Source organism: Rhinoraja longicauda, chromosome 14 (genome assembly GCF_053455715.1).
Source record: "Rhinoraja longicauda isolate Sanriku21f chromosome 14, sRhiLon1.1, whole genome shotgun sequence".
In the NCBI taxonomy this organism is placed as follows: Eukaryota; Metazoa; Chordata; class Chondrichthyes; order Rajiformes; family Arhynchobatidae; genus Rhinoraja; species Rhinoraja longicauda.
Window position 1 is genome coordinate 22,136,713 of NC_135966.1, and position 6,377 is coordinate 22,143,089.

Consider the following 6,377-nt stretch of genomic DNA (forward strand, 5'->3'; position numbering starts at 1 on the left):
GCTTGTTCATTCCTCCATATAATATTCTGTGGCTTCTCAGTGATATCCTTGACCTTGGTACCAAGGAGGCAACTATTCAGTAGTTTTCCTACTGAATCATTCCTTGTAAACTTGAGCCACTATTGATTTTACTGATGTTGAATTTCATGTGGTTAATTATATGTTCAAGTTTATCAACTGGATAATTAAACTTAGTAATGCTTTTGTCCATTCCAAATGTTTAAAGTTTTATACATTCAAATGTTAAACTATTTGCTTAATACATGTGGGTCTACAAAGTGTATTGTTACTCTTCAACTGTTAGTATGTATGTATTCTTCGAAAATTTTCCAATACGTTCATTTTTGTTTTAAATTTTGCTTCGATCAAGTTGTTAACCTCTGAAATAACGTGATGTTCTTGTTTTATTTTTATTCCTGCTGTTACACAATGTGTCCAGTGTATATGATCTAGAAAGAACAATCTGCGTATGTCCCATTGTTTGCTCAAGATTGCTGCATAACTGCACATCAGTTAGTTTAATGTTGATGTACCATAGGTTCAGAGACCCAGGTTCATTCTAGACCTTGTGCTCTCTGTGACGAGAATGCACTTTTCTCCACGACGATGCGTGTTTCTTCTTGTTTCCTCCCACATCCCAAATACATGCAGTTTAGTTATTGGCCCCTTGGTATAGTTAATGGCAAATTAGACATCAAAAGGGAGTTGATGGGCATGTGTGGCCGAGAATATATTGCTGGGTACAGAGGAATAAAGAGAGGGGAAGTGGGGCTGAAGGGATTGCTCTCCTGGGAGCTAGTATGTGCCTGGTGGACAACATTGTGGTGATATAAAAATAATATTATTTTGCCCAATGCTATTTAGTTTCATTGCCTTATGCTTAGTGCCCTTTGTTAGATTATGCGCCAAACTTGTTCTGGCGGTTTCAAAGTTCAGCGAGGGCATTGTTTCTTTTCATTCTAGTCAACTGCTCTAAAACATAAGCCTTATTGTACAGTTCATCTGAAGATATAAGAAGATAAGAAACAAGAATAGGCTAGTCACACCCTTTCCACACCCAAAAACCCTGTCCGCTGTTTAATAAAAACATGCTTCATCCAGCCCTGAGCTAAACACCCCTTTCTTGCTCTCTCCTCATACCCCTTGACTTCATTGTAGTTTACATGGCTGTCCTGTTCCGCTTTGAATATATCCAAGGACTCCATCTTCACAAACTCTCTGGGTTGGCGAGTTTTAAAGATTTATAGTCCTCTGAGAGAACAAACTCCTCTTCATCTCTATCGGAAATGGGCAAACCCTTATTATAAAACGATGTGGCCTAGTTATTGATACCTCTGCAACTTATTACTTATTACATGTCATGTGGCATAATAATGTTTGGAAAGCTGCCAAAACGTAAATCCAGACACCTTCCAGTTTGAAACGTTTCTTTGAATGCTACTCAATTTAAACTGCCCTTGTGGAGTAGGATTTGTACAATTAAGGCATTCTGTCAATACTTTGTTTTGTATCATTCCTTGTAAAATAATACTGTTCTATGTGAGCCTTAACTTTTACATATACATTTTTAAAATAAGCTTAATTCTATTACTTTATCAAATTGTGCCATGTTTAGTGTACATAATAGTTCTATTATTGATGGTTTCTAAAACAAATTAAAAAGAACTTGTTTGGAAACATGGTTTTAATTTGTGTTGTTCTTTGAAACACCTGAAATAAATTCTTAATTCTCGATTTTGATTATTACATTACCTTGGGGTTTTGTTTCTCAAAGATTTATGAAACATTCGGTTAGAAGTGAAACATTTTCATTCACTGGCATCCAACAAAATTTTTCAAGCCATCATCAGTCCAGGTACAAAGTTCTAGTTGCTTCATATCTTGGCTTAAAATCCTAATGGCTCTCTGTCAGATAATGTTTTGAACTTTGGCATTCAGCACGATACAATCTTAACTTGTCATTCAGTGTTTACAGAAGGTTTGAGATCTACCGGTAAATCTTCAATGGCATTGTTCAAAGGCGGAATGAACTTAATTGGGAACTCTCTTGCCCACTTTCTGCTTTTAGTTACAAATTTGATCATCATTAACAACATGACTGCAATATTAACCTGGACCAAACGGGTGGGGGGGAGGAGGAATGTTCTGCAATGCTCCATGCTTGTTTTGACTGGACAGATTGGACTGGAACCAGTCATTTGAAGAGGGCGGTGCTTTCAACTGTTGTATCAAAGGCTAAGGACAGGTTAAGAAGAACAAGGAGGGATAGATTATCTTTGCCACAATCGCCACCATTGTGACAGTGATCAGAGCTATTTCCTTAATGGGCAGATGTGAAAACCAGATCAGGGGGATTCAAACAAATTCTGGGAAAGATGAGCTCAAATTTGAGAGCCAGTGGACACTGCGGGCTCTATTTCCAGGGATAACTTGGAATGGACATATCTTTGGAAGCCAATTTGAGAACGGCAGATTGGTCTGCAGATGAGGCAAGAGTTGGCTATTGGTCATGAGCAGGGGGTGGGTCGGGTAGGGTGTGTATCTTCCACCACTTGTATTCAGTTTCCCGATGGATGGTCTCAACGATTCTCAGTACCATTCTTAATGTACATCCAGACTTTCAACAGTAATGGGCTAAGGATTCCCAGGTATTTCTCCAAGAAAGCCTTGGACACATCCTTGAATCCTTTTCGCTCCCGTGACAGTTCTCAGGTTGGGGTGTCTGTCAATTTTGCAATATTGGTGTTGGGTGTGTAAAAGACCTGGCCTGAACAACATCGTTGATTAAAAGTAACTAGGGCCTTGTTACCATGGGATGTTGCCCCGAGAGAACAATACTGACAATAACTTGTTTTTCATTCAAGTAAATTTGAACAATTTTGTTGAGGCAGCATTGGCATCTTTAGTCATCTATCTCTATTCATACATGCCCAGCTAACTAGAACTACCTGTGAAAAAATTATTCATCTTCAGGTCTTCAAAAAATCTCAGTTGGGGAGAGTTAGAAGACAGTAACAGACCCCCCAGCCCACTAAGTCCATAGTGACCATCAACCACTAATTTACACTAGTACTACATTAATCCAGTATTTTTTTTAATTTGCTCCCACATTCTCAACTCCCCCCAAATCCTACCATACACCTACGCACTAGGGCAAATTTACAAAGATCAAATAATCTACCCACTTGCACATCTTTGGGATGTGGGAGGAAACCGGAGCACCCAGAGGAAGCTAACACAAACATATGCAAACTTGACACAGCCAGCACCTGAGGTCAGGATTGAACCCAGATCTTGCTCACTGTGACGGAGTGACTCCACTAGCTGTGCAACTCTGCATCCTACCCCTTTCAGAATTACCATACCCTCTTTAAATAACACTTTATTTTGTCAAACAGAACACTCCTCAGCCTTGGGCTGAAAATAAACTTTGAATGAATAAACGTTGTCCTTGTCAAAATGCACTACTTACATAAATGAGTCGAAACCTGACATTTAACAAATTAAGGTTCAAATTAAGTTTGTTACGTTCAAATTAAGCTTGGTCTCATCAATGGCTTTGGATTGCAAACACTACAGCCCCAGGAACGGTTTTGTTAAATTTACCTGCACAACAATGTAGGATCCTTATCAAATCAAATTAGGCTCTCTGTCAAATGTGACATATTTTTAAATGTTCTATATTCAACCTGCACTCAGTAAAGCTATCAATGTTGAGAAAACATTATCAATGCAAGCAAAGACTGGATGTGTCATCTTAAGCATGAATCGGTGAAGTGGGTGCTAAGTGGGATTCACGAGTAATGAAGACCTCCAGGTAATGCATCCACAGTCCCTATCATGTTGAATAATCCATCCATACTCCATAGCCCCATCCAGTGGCCAAGCCCTGACAGCAGCCAAGCAGAAACTTTCTCACTGCATATTGTATGAGTGGGGCATATTTTCCAATGAAGGCCAGCAGTTACTCCCTTAACTGACGATGCTTAAGCATTTCCTTTATTGGCAAATAGGCTTATGTTCTCATTTGCCCGTCTCCTCTTGTTGCCTTCCTGTTGAATAAACTGGAGATTATGTTACACCATTGAGCGCTCCACCTTGAATCTTCCAGCTCTTCCATCAGCATTAGGGCCCAGACAGTAATCCTGGTAATCCAGGCAGTGCTAATCTGAACTGGAGCACCTGGACTGTTGAAACCTTGAATCTATGAAGTTTAAAGGGTATAGTCGTGATTAACCAATGAAGCCTAGCTGTTGGAGTTCCTTTTAAATAATTTGCTCTTTGGATGATCCCAGCATTGTGTAAAAAGTGCTTCCATGGAAGAGCAAAATGGAAATAAAGATAGACCAACCACTTTTTGCAATGCACGACAAATGTTGAGTCTGAAGAAGGGTCTCGACCCGAAGTGTCACCCATTCCTTCTCTCCTGAGATGATGTCTGACCCACTGAGTTACTCCAGCATTTTGTGTCCACTTTTTGCAAATAATAGCCGAATACAATTATTATGTAATATATGCCACTCCTAATTTTATAAACCTCTATACGGGCACTCCTTAGTCTCCAGCATTCCTGAGAATAAACACAGACGGTCCAATCTCCCTTATAAATAAAGCCCTCCATTCTAGACAACATCCCAATTAATCTCTTCAGCAATCTTTCCATTGCTCCTGCTTTCTTCCTGTATTTCCTTAAAATCACTTTTACAGTATGTTCCTGATTTGATTTAAAAGAAATGCAAACCATTTGTTTGGAGCAGTATTTGTTCCACAAAGGGCCCCCATCCCAGTAAGACCCTGGTATTGAACCACCGTATGATGGCTGCGCCTACTTCAGCAGCTGGGAATTTCCATTCATTGAGCTTCTGTTAATGTGGATTAAAAAGAAAGCTCTCTACATTTTATTACATAAGAGGCAGATTAGGCAACCAATTTTTATTACTGATTTTCTAAATAAGTTTATTCACAAAATGCTGGAGTAACTAAGCAGGTCAGGCAGCATCTCAGGAGAGAAGGAATGGGTGACGTTTCGGGTCGAGACCCTTCTTCAGACTGATGTCAGGGGGGCGGGACAAAGGAAAGATATAGGTGGAGACAGGAAGATAGAGGGAGAACTGGGAAGGGGGAGGGGAAGAGAGGGACAGAGGAACTATCTAAAGTTGGAGAAGTCAATGTTCATACCGCTGGGCTGCAGGCTGCCCAAGCGAAATATGAGGTGCTGTTCCTCCAATTTCCGATGGGCCTCACTATGGCATTGGAGGAGGCCCATGACAGAAAGGTCAGACTGGGAGTGGGGGGGGAGTTGAAGTGCTCAGCCACCGGGAGATCAAGTTGGTTAAGGCGGACTGAGCGAAGGTGTTGAGCGAAACGATCGCCGAGCCTGCGTTTGGTTTGGCCGATGTAAAGAAGTTGACATCTAGAGCAGCGGACGCAATAGATGAGGTTGGAGGAGGTGCAGGTGAACCTCTGTCCACCTGGAAAGACGGTTTGGGTCCTTGGATGGAATTGAGGTGGGAGGTAAAGGGACAGGTGTTGCATCTCCTGCGGTTGCAGGAGAAAGTGGCCGGGGATGGGGTGGTTTGGGTAGGAAGGGACGAGTGGGCCTGGGAGTTACGGAGGGAGTGGTCTCTGCGGAATGCAGAAAGGGGAGGGGATGGGAAGATGTGGCCAGTGGTGGGGTCCCGTTGTAGGTGACAGAAATGTTGGCGGATGATTTGTTGGTTACGCTGGCTGGTGGGGTGGAAGGTGAGAATGAGGGGGATTCTGTCCTTGTTACGAATGGGGGGAGGGGGAGCAAGAGCGGAGCTGTGGGATGTAAAAGAGACCCTAGTAAGAGCCTCATCTATAATGGAAGAGGGGAAGCCCTGTTTCCTGAAGTCCTTTTTACGAATGGGGGGAGGGGGAGCAAGAACGGAGCTGTGGGATGTAGAAGATTCCTTGTTACGAATGGGGGGAGGGGGAGCAAGAGCGGAGCTAATAAGTTTCAACATTTAAAAAAACCCATTATGCTTGAATCTTAAAATCCTGGGAGGTTGAATTTGATTCTGAGAAAAAAAATCCCAAATTTTATATTTGTTGGACATTTATCAGATCTTATTTCGGGCTGTTTGCATAACTTACTTGAAGAATGGGCTGTATCTTAAGAGAAAGAACAAGATACCTGGTCATGGGGAGCTTTCCAGTCCTGTAGTTTAAGCATTTTAGTTTCCACATATGAAAACCCAATAGTCATTTAAAAATTCTAATCACTATAAATGCTTGCATAAATTAGGAAATATAAATGATTTTGTAAGAATTTGTGTTCCCCATTCACCAACCACATCTTCTATTTATATATCACAGTTAACATAGCAAAATATTGCAAAACATTTCCCAAGAAC